This window comes from Sinohyriopsis cumingii, chromosome 13 (assembly GCF_028554795.1).
Source record: "Sinohyriopsis cumingii isolate HCF-2022 chromosome 13, ASM2855479v2, whole genome shotgun sequence".
Lineage (NCBI taxonomy): Eukaryota > Metazoa > Mollusca > Bivalvia > Unionida > Unionidae > Sinohyriopsis > Sinohyriopsis cumingii.
Genome location: NC_142973.1, coordinates 45,024,997 through 45,042,081, shown reverse-complemented (window position 1 = coordinate 45,042,081; position 17,085 = coordinate 45,024,997). Strand labels below are relative to the sequence as shown.

The 17,085-nt window shown below is 40.9% G+C and overlaps 1 protein-coding gene and 1 non-coding gene across 3 annotated transcripts in view; one reads left to right on the top strand and one right to left on the bottom strand.

Moving 5' to 3' along the window:
- LOC149785333 (uncharacterized) overlaps positions 1–1,684 on the bottom strand; it is a 38,305-nt gene extending 36,621 nt beyond the window's left edge. For both annotated transcript variants that reach the window (XM_089979226.1, XM_089979227.1), the window contains exons 1-2: positions 1,558–1,684; positions 1,048–1,228 (exon numbers count right to left, since the gene is read on the bottom strand). The gene's annotated coding sequence lies outside the window, so the exon portion shown is untranslated. The remainder of the gene's footprint in view (positions 1–1,047; positions 1,229–1,557) is intronic.
- A 24-nt stretch (positions 1,685–1,708) lies between these two features.
- Positions 1,709–1,780, top strand: Trnag-ucc (transfer RNA glycine (anticodon UCC)). The gene has a single exon. It is a non-coding gene; the product is annotated as a tRNA-Gly (tRNA).
- Positions 1,781–17,085: the final 15,305 nt, after the last annotated feature.

The window sequence follows — 17,085 nt, the reverse complement described above, 5'->3', positions numbered from 1 at the left end:
AAAAATTCAATACATTTTTGAGTGCTCATGATCAAACCTATATTTATCAGTATAGATGAAACCTGGATGTCTGCTTCTGTTTAGTGGAAAAGATATGAGCCGTGGCATGTTCTGGACCTGCATGGGCTTGAAATATGTGCTTTCAAATCCGCAACAAAGAGTCAGGTGCTAATTTTAGTAATGAGTTTCAAACTCAAGACTGTTAAAGGACTGAAATTCCATCAATAAAACAATGTCTCTATTTTTTTCACCTACAAATAGGATAAGCTCTCAAAAAATTCTTTTTCCTAACACATAAATTATTAACCAATCCTGGTCAGCTAAACCAATATATACTCTATTTTAGGTTCACCCATTTCCAGGCTGGTTCCCATTTTTCCGTACCATTAGTACCGTGTGTCCTTAAGTAAACACTTGCAAAGGAAAACGACATGTGGGGGGTGGTATATTTTAATTTCAATGCGAATGTTAATCATGATGAATTATAATCTCAATCAGGTAATTGAACAATTCAAAATGCGATCAAATGTGGTAACCACCATGTGGTGACATCTTTGCTGCTAACAGCATTGTTCTAAGGTACACATTTCTATCTTTTAAATAACTTATTTATTTCAAAGAAAAATATTAAAAAGGTTATCTGGGTGACAAGTTTTGGGGTGACTTCTCCAAAAATTGGGTTGACTTCAACCACTCTGGGGCGACTTCTCCTGATACGTTGGGGCGAGTTCTTCCAGGGCGAGTTTACCATGGGGCGAGTTCTCCGCATACCGTTTAGTACTAGCTACGATGTCGTAGCCTCAACCTGATTTGGTGGGAGTAGGGGTACTAATATTAGTACTAGTACTTCATTATTCATGTCATATGCCGGCCACATCAGGCCAGGACTGTTTCTGTCGTTGTTAATAAAATCTAAACCAACTGAATTAGGTACAATGGATTCAAATCTGCATACCCTGCACCTGCAAGAAAATCAAACTAGTATGTACATGTCTGCTAGTGTTAACACAATCTTTGTTGGTTAATTAATATGCTATATCGACTCACTTTGTAACAATGATTGAAGATCTGATTGGTTTTCTTAACGGTCCTTTGGTCCAAACTTTACTTCCTGTCTCGGTGTTCTTCTCTATTACATCCTCTTGCAAATACATCCAGAAATACACACCATTTCGGACAATTCTGCGCATCTGGTAAAATGAAGACCCACTCCATGACCTTCTTGAATCTGTAACCCAGAAAATCCTATTTACTATGTATCTTTTAGAATCATACAAATAAACACATAATATAAAAGATGGAAATGTATACCTTAACAAAATTCTGTTGCAGGTTAGAACCCCCCCCCATCCCTTGATTCACGGACGGATACTCCTAATTTTCTTTGTAATGAACCCATGTAATGGACGGATACCTCTAATTTTCTTTGTAACGAACCACTGTGGTTTAACTGTCAAACATTAATATGGATGATAGTTAAACTGAAAGGAATGATATGAGTCCCTGTACTCTAGCCCACAGTCACATTTTTCAATCTGACATTGTAACCAATAATACCCTCGTAAACTGTGCCTTCTTAGAGTCAGCTTTCTCAAGCGGTCAATAATGTTCCATTCAAATCTGATAAATTTGAAGTACATTGTACATTTTATACGGCCTTTCGATTCTCTTAACTCTAAGAAAGTAACATCATAACGTAGTATGTCAAGCGTCGGTGGTGTAAAGGTTAGCATGGTTGCCTTCCAAGCAGCCGATCCGGGTTCGATTCCCGGCTGACGCATACTTTTTTTCCCCCTGCATATTTCAGTTTGTTTTATTTTTATATTTTATATGAACTTATTAACTTCGTATTCGACTCCGATGTTTAAGTATTATTCTATTCGGATGTTTAAGTATACTTGTACATATTTTTAATGTGAATTATTTTCAGTCAAAGATGTATAGTGTAATTCACAAGCTTAAAGGTTTTATAATTGTGTACTTACACCGTAATTAAGCAGTGTTTGGAATCCTGTAAATGGGAAATGTTTAATTCAAGCAGTAGGTTATATGTGTGTATATGTAAATATGTGTGTTATGTGTGTGTGTATCTATGTGTGTGTGTGTGTGTGTGTGTATATATATATATATATATATATATATATATATATATATATATATATATATATATATTCCCAATTTAAGACAGGTGTAGAAAATGAGCACCAATATTCAAATCATAATTTAATATGACACGAGAGTTACACGTTACCAGAAGTGTTCGTTTTCTTGACCTTGACCTTGAAAGATGACAACGCAGTGTCTATATCAGTGTTCATACACACTCATCTGAATATCTTAAACAGCTTCATAGATATAGCCTACATACAAAACCTGAGTACCCTGACCTTCAATGAAACACTGTCAGGTTATATCAAAGGCATGAACATGTTCAGTTTTATCTTGATAAATATTTTTGGGGGTGATGGTGGTGGTTCCAGATTGGCAATAAATTCATGTATATTTTCATGTTACCATAACCTTGAGACTAAAATTATGAAAGTCACAAAAAAGTGAAGATGTAAACTTTTAACATTTTTAAAAAATAAAAATGGCTTGAAGTTACAACCGAGACATTACAAGTAACTTTTAGACGACTGCAGATAGGTTTTCAAAAATGATCCAAAACACACCATCCAAATTATTTCATTTTCATTTAATAAACAAAGCTTCTAAATAACAGATCAGCCACGAAAATTAACAATAACCATGAAGATTGGTTCATACATGTGTGTGTTATGTGGTATGCTCTTAAGCGATGATCCACGAACATCCGAAGATTCATTTCACTATTACTATCCTTGAGAATTCCTGAGCTTCAGTCCTGAAAATAATAGAAAATATTGATCTATGTTCTTAAACTTATGAAAATGCCATGAAAAATAAATAATACATTCAGAACTTATGATTTAAGCATAAGCGTAATGACACCTACTGCCATAGTTTTAGAGTTACAGTCCTAATACAAAAAGCTTCACATGAGACTTTGCTCTTGCCGACTGAACAATGGCATTGATTTACGTGATGGATGAGTAAAAGATACACCCTCAGTCTGTGATTTAACATAGTGAAATGTTTCATTTCATTATCTATAACAGCTTAACAACTTCTGTTTGATAGTTTATACTATGCATGTAATAAGTATGCCGGGTAGGTGAATTGTTTAAAGAATTTAAAATATTGTATAATACAGTCAGATATTTTTTAATTGATCTTTACAATTTTCTTTCTCTTCATAAATATGCCTTGTAATTACACAGTGATATATTATAGCTTAAAGATAAGGAAAATGCAATGCTAAACTTGGGTAAAGTCAAGTTAACGGGACCATATGGTCAGAAATTATAGATTACTGTGTTAGTATGGGAAAGTAAGAGTTTTTCTGAGCACTACAGCACGACCTTGGGAGTTCATATTTTCCTATACAAATGCAGTAACCTTTTGTATTATATATTCGTTTTGTTTTTCTACTTAATGATTAACAATTAAAAAAAAAACAAGAAACAAAGTAAGTGAATCGATGCTGTATTCCAAATTAAATATACATTCATCAATACACAGTAACAATATTAACAGCGCCGCCCAGCAACCTTTGAACTTCGTCGCGCGCTCGACATTAATTTCAAAAATATGTCATTTTGGTCTGCTTAAAATTGAAATTTAGAGTCTCATTGTGAACGAATGTAGTACCCTAGCAGAAGTACTTTTTTACCACTTTCATTTTGTACATGTTTTCTTAATTAAATTTCATCATTTCACCTTTAGCAACATTATTTTAAAATCTGTGTTGTATCACCAGTTTTTAATATTTGTTATGGATCTTTCATTGTAGTAGCGTCAACATTTTTATTTAACTTTTAATTTCTTCTTTAGATCATTTATTTGTTATCTTGTTCCAAAATATAAATATGTGCAGATTCTAATTTTGATACAACAACTTTAACTGCATAAGCAAGCCGATCCATTTCTTTGTTACCTTGATATGAAACAATAACCTGCCTGCAAAATCATGTTTTGGCCTAATTTAATTAATTAATTAATTAATTAATTAATTAATTACACATTTATATTTGGTGGCTTAGGAAGTTCGTTTTGTTCTGTTTACTGCCTTTATAATGAATTATTTTTTTAAAAAATCAGTTAATTCTAACATAATTTCGTGGAGCTAAAGGCTGGTCAACATCTGTTGATCAGCAGGTTGTTTTTGCTGTTGGTATCATATGCTAATTTTTTTACACGAATTTTCAGTTACTTTTGTTACAAATTGCTTACCAACATTGATTTCAAAGTTTGGGTTTAATAAGAGTAAAACTTTGCATATCCTATGGAAATAATTTTGCCAGCAGTATTGGTATGTATAAGCCCACAATCTTGTTTTTGTTTTACCGGCTTAATTAATCTGTCCATTTTTAACACTTCTAAACAATTCGACAGTATTTTCTTAGTTAACTTTAATGTGATTTTCTTCCATAAGGGAAGGAAAATTTTCTTTATAGTGTTATCCACTCAATTCATGTAATATATAACAGGCAACGGTGCGGTGGTCGTGGGACACTCGAGTGAATCTCGCCACCTTTTCAGTTGTTGTAGTGGTGGCTGTTGCCAATATCTATATTTGCTATCAGTTCTGCAATCAGCCATGTTGATGTGCAACACGAAGAAGAGAAATTGTTTCGTGGAAATCAAAACTTAGGATCCTAAATTTTGTGTCATTTTAATTGTTTTTTAAATTTTAACCGCGCATGACATTTTACCAAATGATTTAAAAGTTCACCATTGCTTATATATATCTTGCGTTCTTCGAATTAACACATAGTTATGTAGGTAGGATTTGGAGTTCACATCTACTCAGAAAGGGTTAGAGTCTTTGAAAAAAGGACGAGTTGCTTTGGTTTGCCAGACATTAATGCTATTTCGGAAGTAAAAGCATCTTTAACAAAACTAGAAATGAAACTTATTTTGGTCCAATATTTTGGTGGGAAAGATCTTTTGGGGATAAAAGGTCTTGGGTTTGATCAGAAGGTCTGTCTCTGATTTTGATAGAAATTAAAGGACTAACAATTAGCAATCCAGATGGCATTGGAATTATCGACACTTCATCTTCTGAAAGAAATGACGAAATTTAAAATTCACAAAGAGGAAACATAGATGCAAATGTAGAGATAAGAGAGAGATATACAGATTTACAGAAACAGAGAGAGAGAGAGAGAGAGAGAGAGAGAGAGATGGAGAGAGATGGAGAAAGAGAGAGACAGATTCAGATAGGGAAGTGGAATTGAAATTAATAGAATTAGAACTGGCAGGCAGAGCACCCAGCATTCCCACAAGTTCAGGTTTAGATGTTACCAGAAATATTAAGTTAGTCTGCACTTGTAAAGAAAAAGAAGCAGATAGTTTCCTCTCTTTGAGAAAATTTGCTGAAACTTGCCATTGATACAGGGAGAAAAGAGATGGGAATGCACAGTGAGAGACGGACAGGCAGACAGAGATATGCAGAACGAATTTAAATTAATAGAATTAGAACTGCCAGGCGGGACACACAGCCCTCCCTGACACACAAGGTCAGGTTTTTGATGTTACCAGAAATATTAAGTTAGTATCCCCTTGTAAAGAAAAGAAGTAAATAAATAGTTTCCTTACTTTGAGGAAATTGCTGCAAGCTTGAAATGGAAAAGAGAGCATTGGACTTCGTTATTACAAAGCGTACTTACTGGCAAAGCTTGTGAAGTCTACACTTCACTGTTGCTATAACAGAGTGTTGATTATGGTGCGATTAACGATTGTATCTAAATGGGTTATGAATCGGTGCCAGAGGCATTTCGTCAAATATTTAGGAATTGCAGAAAAGGAACTGGACAAACCCATGTTGAATTTGCAAGGGAAAAAGAGCAACTATTTGATAGGTGATGCTCAGCCAAGAAGGTTGATCAGGGTTACAATAGTCTCAGACAACTCATATTGATTGAAGAGTTCATGAATTTCGTTCATAATGATGCCAAGAACTACCCTGATGAACAAAAAGGTGCAAACTTTGGAACTTATTGCTTGTACAGATGATTACTCCTTGACTTACAATCTTTCATTTGAGAATAAGTCTTCTCTCAGCATTTTTTTTTCTGGGGTAAAATAATACTGATCAGAAATCCTTATCTCTTCCTACGTGCACTTATTGTAAGAATATAGGGCACGTTATTTCAGACTGACACAGATTGCAACATAACCAACAGAACAGAGAATATCTATCATCGAACGGAAAATGTCACAACATTACAGTACAAGTAACATCGTAGCTTCATGCAAACTTTTGACTTAGTTTGATAGTGTGGCAAACTTAAGAGTATTTATCAAGGACAGTGAGGAAACCGTTCAGTGAGTGAATTAAATCTAGGACGACAAAACGAAAACAGTACTACAAATTCCAAACATTTTTTGTACGTTTTTATGTCTTTCAAAATTTAAATTAATCACCACCTATATGCTTTGTGCTTTAGTCTGTCAGTATATGTGGATGTGTATTGTGTGAATATTCATACCTTTTTCTGTGTTTCCACTTCCCAGCAAGGGTCATTTGGGATTGTAAGTGTGTTAAGGAGAGTTAACTTTTTGTACAAGGGGATGAAAATGCGATTATAGGGAAATAGGGAACCATTCCACTTTTTACGGACTAATAAATTCCTTTCTTAAGAAAAAGACACTCCATGTAAGTAGTAAAGGGGGATACATTAGCGACAATGGGAATTAGCATTACAGACCCCCCTGGGACAGATTAGCGACAAGGGAAATTTAACATGGAGAAAAATCGTGGGTCAGATTAGCGACAAGGGAAATTAACATGGGAATAAATCGTGGGTCACTCTAGCGACAAGGGGAATTTAACATGGAACTATAGTGTGGGTCTGTCTAGCGACAAGGGGAAATTAACATGGGAATAGGGGACTGTATAGCGTCAAAGGAATTTAAACAGGGTGGGTCTGTCTAGCGACAAGGGGAAATTAACATGGGGAATAGAGTTTGGGCTTTTGGGATTTTTTTTTTAAATTTAAATTTAAATTTAAAAAAAGGGGTAGGCAATGGAAAGGCTATCTCTTTTCGAGAAATATGGGGGCCCTGAAAAGGGCCTTTGGATTTATGTTAATATGCCCTTAACATAAAAGGCATCTGTGGCATCTTCTTGTCCTCAAGCTGCGTCTTACAGCAGGGCCATACATCAGAGTCCTCTTGAGGCAACCTTGTCTCTCTATGTAGACTCTTCGTATCCACAAACTGCTGGTGGTCCTGTGGACAACGGTCCACTTGGATCGGACATACATGAGCATGTCCGTCCTGAACATCATTGAAGACACGAAGGTGGAAGATTCAACGTCAGTCCACATCTTGCGGCTACGAGAATAGCTGAGTGAGTGATTGCACTGAACTGCACTTATTTATAGGTACAGGTAGGATTGAAACGGATTGAGTTCATTCACCAATCCAAACACGCGTTACAAAATTCAGTCAGCCCGCATCCAATCCGGAGAGAGCAGTCTGTGACGTCACGTAGTCTATATAGATTTGCTAGCGCTTGTGTGCAGTCAATCTATGCGACAGTGATTCAACATGACGGAAACTCAGAAAACGATCCATTGGGGTGCACCAGCAGGGGAGACTGCCCAAGGGAACCCGGACTTACTTTCAGAAGAGGTACATTGGGATTTTGTGGATTTTCTTACCTCGCAAGAATTTGTTCCGGAACCTTCGTTACCATCTTCATTACCGCAAGTGGAGAATTTTAGACAGAGACAGAAAGAAGAATTGGAGAAATTTATGCAACGACAAAAGGAAGCGGAACAAGCTTTTCTCCTACAGCAACAGCAACAGCAACAAGAAGAGGTAAGAAAAAAACAACAGCAACAACAGCAAGAAGAAGTAGCAGCAAAGAAACAAGAGGGTGAAAATCAAACGGCTACGGTACTGTTGGACATTTTAGCGGAGTTAAGAAGTCTGAAACAAATGTATCAGACTTCTTTATCACGACCGAAGAGAATACGACCTTCCCGAGCTAAACACGCCAACCCTGTGACTAAGCCTATCGTACCACCCTTAGTGATTTCAACCCAATCATCAGAAGTAGGCCTTGGCCGTGGCAAAGGCTTAAGGCAGTTAAAGTTGATTGGTTAAACTCACCCCTACACCAAAATAAAAAGGCCCTTTTCAGGGCCACCCACATTTCTCGAAAAGAAATACAATTTCAATTTGCCAATCACTCAAAAATAAACCCCACCCATTTTACCTTATAGTACGTGTCTGTGTATGAGTGCGTGAGTGTAGCTTCTTATTTTAAAATCAAAACTCAAAGACACTTACCTTATATCATTCATGTATTCTTTTATCCATTTTTTTACAATCCAATTCACAATTCACCACAGAACACTTTAATTAAAAGTTCATTGACTTCTTCTTTCTCCTTGTTTAGTCTCTCTGTTTTTTGAATTTCTTCACCGTTTTTTCCTCATTTTCTTCCCTTCTTCTTTTCTTCTCCTGTTTCTTTGCTTCTTTTAAATAGAATTGTCTTCTTTCTTCCTCTTCTTCCTCTGAAGAATCACTCTCTTCTTTCGAAGAATCCCTCTCTTCTTCTGAAGAATCCTTGTTTTCTTCTGACTCCTCTTGTTTCTTTTTTGGGCAATCTGGAGACCAATGTCCTTTTTCTTGACAATAATAACAGGTATCTTGACTTTTGTCTTTTTTAGCCCCTGTTTTTTTTCTTTTTTGACGGTCTGGACACTCTGAAGACCAATGCCCTTTCTTCTGACAGATATAGCAAGTATCTTGACTTTTATCTCGAAAGGAAGGAGAGTAGTCCGTGGGCTGGTCTGAAGAGAATTTTCTAATGACCCCTCGCAAAGCTCTGACGAAACGTTCCATCTGGGTAGTCTCTTCCATCGTTGTGCTCGGCTTGAGAGTGAAATGAATAGTGAAAGGACAAGACACACACCCTTTTTATATACGCTGGTTTGCCAAGACTATAAATTAGTCTATGGTGTTTAAACTTGAGTCATTTGACGTTTTGCACTCAAGATGAAACGATCCCATTCATTCGAGAAGAAAGAAGAAGAAGAAGAAAGTAAGAGGCAGAAACGTGATCTATCTCCTCGTACCAGGGCTGAAATCTTGGCACAAATTCATGCCAGTGATTTTGAAGAGGACATGAGTGAACCAGAATCCGAACCCTCTAAACCAAGTTCACCACCCTTAGTCAACCCTGAAAAGTACTATTCCATTCGAGAGACGGAAAAGCGCTCCTCTAGAAAATTTAGAACCACGGCTTACACCTACACGGTGAAGTTTAAAGATTTCAAGGCCGACGTACCCTTGGAGAAAGCAGAAGGGTTTATCACCGAGATGTGGGATTCTTTGCTCACCGCACTCAAGCGACAATGTCAAGCCAAAGAAGACGATCGCTTGACACTATCCATAGATCACGACGGTTTGAAATCCCCTGTTTGGATCGAGTTTAGCAGACCCGCAGAACTGACCCCTTCCAAAGTCATGGACAAGATTCAACACGTACAACAATCTAATGACCAGTTTGACATCACCGATGGTAAAGCCACACTGAAAATGGCCCACGTCTCTCCTCCTCAAGGAACTGGATGCAAAAAGATGTTATTGGTGGACGACCTTCGCAACACCAAAAAGAGTCTCGTCCGAATTAACAACCCTCAAGACCAGATGTGTTTAGCCCGTGCCATCGTGGTGGGACGAACCTATGCCAACAAGAACGACACGGTAGAATGGAAAAGAACCTGGAAAACTATTCAACGATGCGATCGAGCCAAACAACGAAATGAAGCAGAACTCCTGTTGCAACAAGCCGGACTGTCCAAAGACACACCCTGTGGCATTCCTGAGATGCAAAAATTGCAAGATGCCCTAGCTCCACGCTACACCTTGAAAGTGCACCCTCAAGAAATGCGCGGGTCTCTGTTGTTTCGAGGCCAAGACTTTAAGGACGGAAAATACATTCATGTCTATCATCACGATGACCATTTCGATACCATTACCAGTATCACTGGATTCCTGGGATACGGTTATTACTGTGAGAAATGTGACCATGGTTATAACAATCGAGAGCAACACAAGCATTGTGGAGTGAAATGTTCAGGATGTTTGGCCTCTTCACCCTGTCTGAGCGAAGAACCAGTGCCTTGTTCAACTTGTCTGCGCACATTTGTCAGCCCTACCTGTTACCAACAACATCTGAAAACGCAAGGTTCACAGAAGAAATGTGCTTGTCAACTCCTGAGATTGTGCTCTACGTGTGAACAAGTCATACGTACCAATAATACCAAGGCACACGTATGTTCAGGAAAGAAAAAATGTCACATTTGTCACCACATCGTGGACTTGGAACACCAATGCTACGTGCAAAAATACCAACCCCCACCAGAGAAAGAGGACGGTCACAAGAAGAAAGGCAATTTCATCTTTTTCGATTTCGAATGCATGCAAGAGACTGGCATTCACATTCCTAATTTCTGCGTGGCTCATCGAGCGTGCGAGAAGTGTATTCAAGAACCTATCTTCAGTCATTGCCCTCACTGCAGCAAGATTCCTGGAGGACGTGAAAAAATCTTTCGGGGACCAAACACGTTAGCCGATTTTGCCCAATGGGTCTTAGACCCCATCGACAAGACGTGGAGCCAAGAGGACATCGAACGTTACGGAGATTGTCATCGTCATGCCACGGTGATGGCTCACAATTTCTCCGGATACGATGGACAGTTTCTTCTCAGATACTATACGGAACAAGGCACCGAACGTCCTAAAGTGACTTTGAACGGAGCCAAAATCATTTTCATGCAAGTGGGACAAGTACAGTTTAAAGATTCGATGAGTTACTTGGCCATGCCTTTGAGCCGAATGCCTAAAACGTTTGGAATGACAGAAATGGCTAAAGGGTACTTTCCACACTTTTTCAATACGGAAGCCAATCAACACGCCGTTCTACCCCATTTGCCTGAGGCTCACTATTACGACCCCGACAACATGCGTACCGAACAACGAGAAGCTTTCTACGCTTGGTACCAGGCTCACGCCTCGGACCCTTTCGACTTTCAGGAAGAAATGCTAAAGTATTGTCGTTCCGACGTGGACATTTTACGGCGTTGCTGTGGAAAATTTCGAGAACTGTTCATGGAACACGGAGGGGTCGATCCTTTGAAAGAAGCTTGCACCATTGCCAAAGCGTGTTCCTTAGTGTACCGCCAACGATTCATGCCTGTAAACACCGTGGCTGTCATCAGTCCTCAAACGACCCACTATGTCAAGCGTCAATACTCGGTCAAAGCCCTACGTTGGTTACATTACTTGTGCGACAAGGAAGACAAATGGATTCAGCATGCCCGCAACGGAGGAGGCGAAAAGACCATCGGAACGTATTCGGTCGATGGCTGGGACTTAGAAAACCCCAAGATCGTGTACGAGTTTAACGGTTGCTTATTTCACGGATGTCCCGTCTGCTACCCTGACCGTGACACTAAAAATCAGTTTTTGCAACGAACCATGGAAGACTTGTACCAGGACACTTGTCAGCGACGCCTAAAGTTGGAACAGCAAGGATACCAAGTGGTGGAAATGTGGGAACACGAGTACGATCACCGTTTGAAAACCGATCCCGAGTTTAAACGCCTCGTGGAAAGTTACCAGTTCATGGACCCGCTGAACCCGAGGGATAGTTTGTACGGAGGAAGGACCAATGCCACCTGTTTGCTGTACCAAGCCAACGAAGAGAAAGGAGAAGAAATCAAATACTTGGACGTGTGTTCGCTGTATCCCTACGTGTGCAAATATTGTCGCTTTCCTGTAGGGCACCCGCAATTGTTGACGGAACACATCGACCTGAAAAACATTCGACAATACGAAGGCTTGATCAAGTGCAAAGTTTTGCCTCCCACGAACCTATACCATCCCGTCTTACCTCACCATTGTCAAGGCAAACTGATGTTTCCCTTGTGCCGTACTTGTGCCGAAACGTGCAACCAGGACCAACCTTGCCATCACAGCCAGGAAGAACGTGCCTTGACGGGAACCTGGGTCAGCGTGGAATTATTCAAAGCTCTGGACATGGGATACCAACTGTTAGAAGTGTACGAAATTTGCCACTTTCCCAAGACACAACAGTACCACAAGGGTGACCCTACTCAGAAAGGCATTTTCGCCGACTACGTGGATGCCTTTTTGAAACTGAAGCAAGAAGCCAGCGGCTATCCTTCCTGGTGTCACACTCCCGAAGACCAAATACAATTCAAAGAGAAATACTATGCACAAGAAGGCATCTCTTTAGACCACATCGAAAAAAACGAAGGCAGGCGATCGTTTGCCAAAGTGATGTTAAATTGCTTGTGGGGTAAAATGGCACAACGACCGTGTTTACCCAAGACGGAATATTTGACAGAACCTTTCCGCTACTTCCAGATGATTCACGACAAAACCAAATACATGAAACACGTGGACGTCGTTCGAGAGGATTTGATCTTGGTCAATTACGAAGAAGATCTGGACTTTGTACAAGACGACCCTTTTGGAAATGTCATCATTGCGGCTTACGTGACAGCTCATGCTCGCTTAAAATTGTACGAAGCTTTAGAACTGTTAGAAGAACGCGTCCTGTACTTTGACACGGACAGTTGCATTTACATCCATCACCCGATTCAACAGCACCCTGACATCGAAGGAGACCGTTTAGGAGCCTGGACAGACGAGCATCCCGACGACAAGATTCTAAGTTTCGTCAGTGGCGGTCCCAAAAATTACGGCTACGAATACCGGGACAAACAAGGAGAAGTGCACACGACGTGCAAAGTGAAAGGACTGACTCTGAATCATCGTACCAGTCGAGTGGTCAACTTTGGGGTATTGAAAGAAGCCTTGCAATCGGGAGAGGATGGAAACTTTAAAGTGACCACCTATCAACCGAACAAGATTGTACGTTTACCCACTCACCACATCGTCAGTCGACCCTTGGAAAAAGTCTATCAAATTGTATACCAGAAGCGAGTGCGACTTCCCAATCACTTCACCTTACCGTACGGTCACGTCGGTATTGGTCTGTATATGAAAAGGAACCCTAGGCAAGATCGATAGTTCATTGTTCATTGAAGTAACTTACCATTTCGTTGACGAAGAAGAAACCAGATTGGTTAGGAGTCAAATGTTGGACATCACCGAGACCAGGGTTTTGAGGCTTGGACACAAGAGGTGGCTCAGTATGCACGAGAGTTATTCAAGGAAAAAAGTTACTTTTCAACCTGTGTTAGTGACGGTGCCAGAAGAACCCGTCACCCAGGACAGGACTGTCGTGGACAGGCCTGAAAGACCCTTTCGGGAGGACACTTGTGTGACCTTACCCCTACTGTAGACCTGGTTAGAACTTTACCCAAAACATGTTGTACAGACACTTGTGTTTATTCCACGTTCATGGTTATCATGTGCCTTTTATTCTTGTACTTAAGCCTTTGGCTTTTATGCATTTTTGTCTTTCGTATTCATGTTTGAAAAAAAAAATTCAATAAACGTATTCTGAAAAAGTATATAAACTCTTGTCTTGTTTGTTTTTTTCGTGTCACAAGTGACATTTCTCACACCATGGCTACCTCTGCTGTCTCTGCTCCCTCTTCCTCTACTGTCAAAGTCATCGACGAACACTTAGATCGTGCCAGTTGGGAGGCTTTGTATCTTCGCCATCCCTTTAACATGCTCATTGCTGGACCTAGCGGTTCAGGCAAAACCGAATTCGTCAAACGTTTGATCGAACATAAACATCATTTGATCGATCGACCTCCTCAACGAATCGTGTGGTGTTACAAAGAGTGGCAATCGGCGTACAGCCTCTTGCGAGAAAGTCAAGGCGATTCCATCGTGTTTGTGGAAGGCATTCCTAAAGAAGACGACGGCATCGTCTCTGACTCCCGTCAAACCCATTTGGTCATTTTCGACGACATGTTAGGAGAAGACGAAGAAGAAATTAAACTGTGGTTCACGCGCAAAGGGCATCACCGTAATGCCAGTGTCGTTTACATCACCCAAAATTTGTTTCAACAAAGTAAAGCCCATCGCACCATCAGTCTCAATGCGCATTACGTGGTCTTGTTTAAAAGCCCTCGAGATAAATCGCAAGTGCAAGTCTTAGCCAAACAGTTAGGAACGCCTTGGCTGACTCAGGCGTACGACGATGCCACTCAAACACCACACGCCTATTTACTCGTCGATTTGAAACCTACGACTCCCGAGGATTTGCGATTTCGTACCCACTTGTTTCACCACTGGTGCCAAGACGGAGGGCCTGTCCTGTACACGTCTCCGTCCTCGACTTCATTTCACTCCCCATAAAAAAATCTATAAAAACCTCAGACCCTTTTTCGTCTGTCTCACTCTCAGTGCGAACATGACATCCCTTCAGTCGCATCTTCCCGTCAAATTGATTCGTGCCTTGTATGGCATCAGTCGAGAAAAAGATCCACAAGCACGAGCTCGTGTCTTAGAAGCTAGTCTCAAAGAAGTCTTACGATGGTTCACGGTGACGGCACGTCAATTACTCCAAGGAATCATTCAGATTCCTCATCAAACCCAACGCTTTTTCGATCGAAACAAAGTCGCTTTGGTCCAACTGGCCGATCCCCGCATCGACACTCAAACCAAAAAACAAATCATTTTGAAACCTGGAGGGAGCGGTACTCTAGGAGGGGTCATCATTCGCTTACTTTTAAGATGGGATCCTAATGCCCCCAAAGTTATCCCCAAGACAAAAGTCCAAGGAAGCCCCAAGAAGAAAAAGAAAAAGACCAGGTCCCCAAGAAGAATAACTTCTCCAGTGGCAGGACCCTCCTCTGACCAGACACCACCACCCCGGAAAAAGAAAAGAAGCCCCCAGAAAAAGAAACAGAGAAAAAGTCCCCAGAAAAAGAAAAGTCCACAGAAGAAAACTAGTCGCAAGAGAGGCACCTCGGCCAGGACGCAACCTTACACTCGCAAACCACGACCTGCCACAGCGGTGACTGCGTCTCCGGCATCCTCACGTTTGTCCACTTCTCCGTTAATGACACCAGGAACTGAAGAGTACTTGGAGACGTTGATCACACCAAGAACTTCTCCGTTGATGACCCCCAAAAGAACTTCCCCAGTGGCAGGACCCTCCAATTTAGCGGCAGTGGCTGCTGCTCACAAAGTACCTTCTCCCAAAATCAAAGTCCATGAAAGATCGGGCATGTTACAAAGTTTACTGGATTTGTCCAAACAAGAACTGGCTCGATTTAGTCCGTTGCGTACCCCTGCACGACGTGTCATGCCTGTCCTCAAACTAATACGACGTCAAGACAATCAGTGGCGACGCGTTCCAGTATAAAAAAGACCTGTGACCAAGTCGGATATCAGTGTTTTTTGGTGCTCCTGAAGACTCAAAGATGTCACCCTCCAGAAAACCCCAAGGAAAGAAAAGGAAAGGATTGCCACCACGTTTAGCCAAACATGGGGACATGTTATCTGTCCTGTCCAAAGCTTCTCCACCCCTACGAAAAAAACTCATTCAAACGGCCTCCAAAGAGGTCATCGATACCGTGTGCGAATGTTGTTTGAACGTTTTGAAAGGCACGATCCCTTTGTCCAAACACCAGAAACAATGCTTAAGCAAGCATCGTCACGTTCTTCGCCAAAAGGTTCGAAAGAAAATTCCCATTCGTCAAAAAAAGAAGATGTTAGTGCAACGTGGAGGTATTTTACCTCTCTTGTTAGGTCCCATACTGAAAGGAGTCTTAGGAACCATGTTGGGAGGACTGGTGGGAGCAAGATAAAAAGGCCTCGGAAGTTCCAAGATCTCAGAATCGACCCCTGACAACCCCCATGGAAGCACGAAAACTAGCTTTAGTACCTTACAAACGATGGATGGAATACCATCGGTGGCAAGAACAACACACCCCGCATTTACCTCCCAATCCCCATTTGAGCGAGATGTCCCAGTTACAACACGAATTGCAGTCCTTGATGGATCGCCAAGATTTGTCCGAAACAGAAAAATCGCAAAAGTACGGTCAACTCTTGCAACGACTGCAACTCTTTCACCAGAAAGCTTTAGACGAAACAGCTCTACCCACTCTGAAAGATTTTAAGACCTTGATGAAAAGTCCAGCACCATCACCAGTACCAGTACCAGTACCAGTACCACCAGTACCCGTGACCAAGACAGAAATAGGAGAAGAAGAGGAAGGGTTTCAAACTCCACCAGAAAAAGTACGCAAGTTAACAACACCACCTACCTCCAGAATTGGATGGATTAAAAAGATGATGGCCACCCCTTCTTCCTCACAAGAGAAAAAGAAAGTGAAGACAGAAGTGAAGACAGAAGTGAAACAAGAACCGATATCCCCCGCTCAGACATCTTTCTCCTCTTCGACACCTATTGCTGGCCGCACACGCAAAGCATTACAATCCAAGAAAATACCCCAAGATAAAAAGAGTAGCATCCTCCAAGAGTGGGTGTCTTATTAACACACCAACCAACACAAAAAAATGGAAAAAGTCTTAGCCAGCATTTACTACGATCCCTCCCATCCTGCAGGTTACGCAGGAGTTCAAAAATTGTATCGTGCTGCCAAAACGCGACTGAAAAGTCTCCGTTTACCTCAAGTGCAACGATGGTTACAAGAACAAGCTACCTACACTTTACACAAACCCATTCGACGCAAGTTTGCCAGAAGTCGCACCCGAGTGGAAGGCATCGATCATCAATGGCAAGCCGATTTAGCCGACGTCTCTCATTTGGCCAGCTACAATCGTGGCTACAAATATTTGTTTTGTGTCATCGACGTCTTCTCCAAATTTGCCTGGGTCGTGCCCTTGACTTCCAAATCGAGCAGCGAGTTAGTGCGAGCCCTGCAACGGGTGTTGAAACAAAGCGGTCGTCACCCTCTTCGATGGCAAACGGACAAAGGCACCGAATTTCTGAACCAAGCTTTCCAAAAAGAATTAAAGAAACGTGACATTCATTTTTTTACCACCGAGAATCCCGAAACCAAA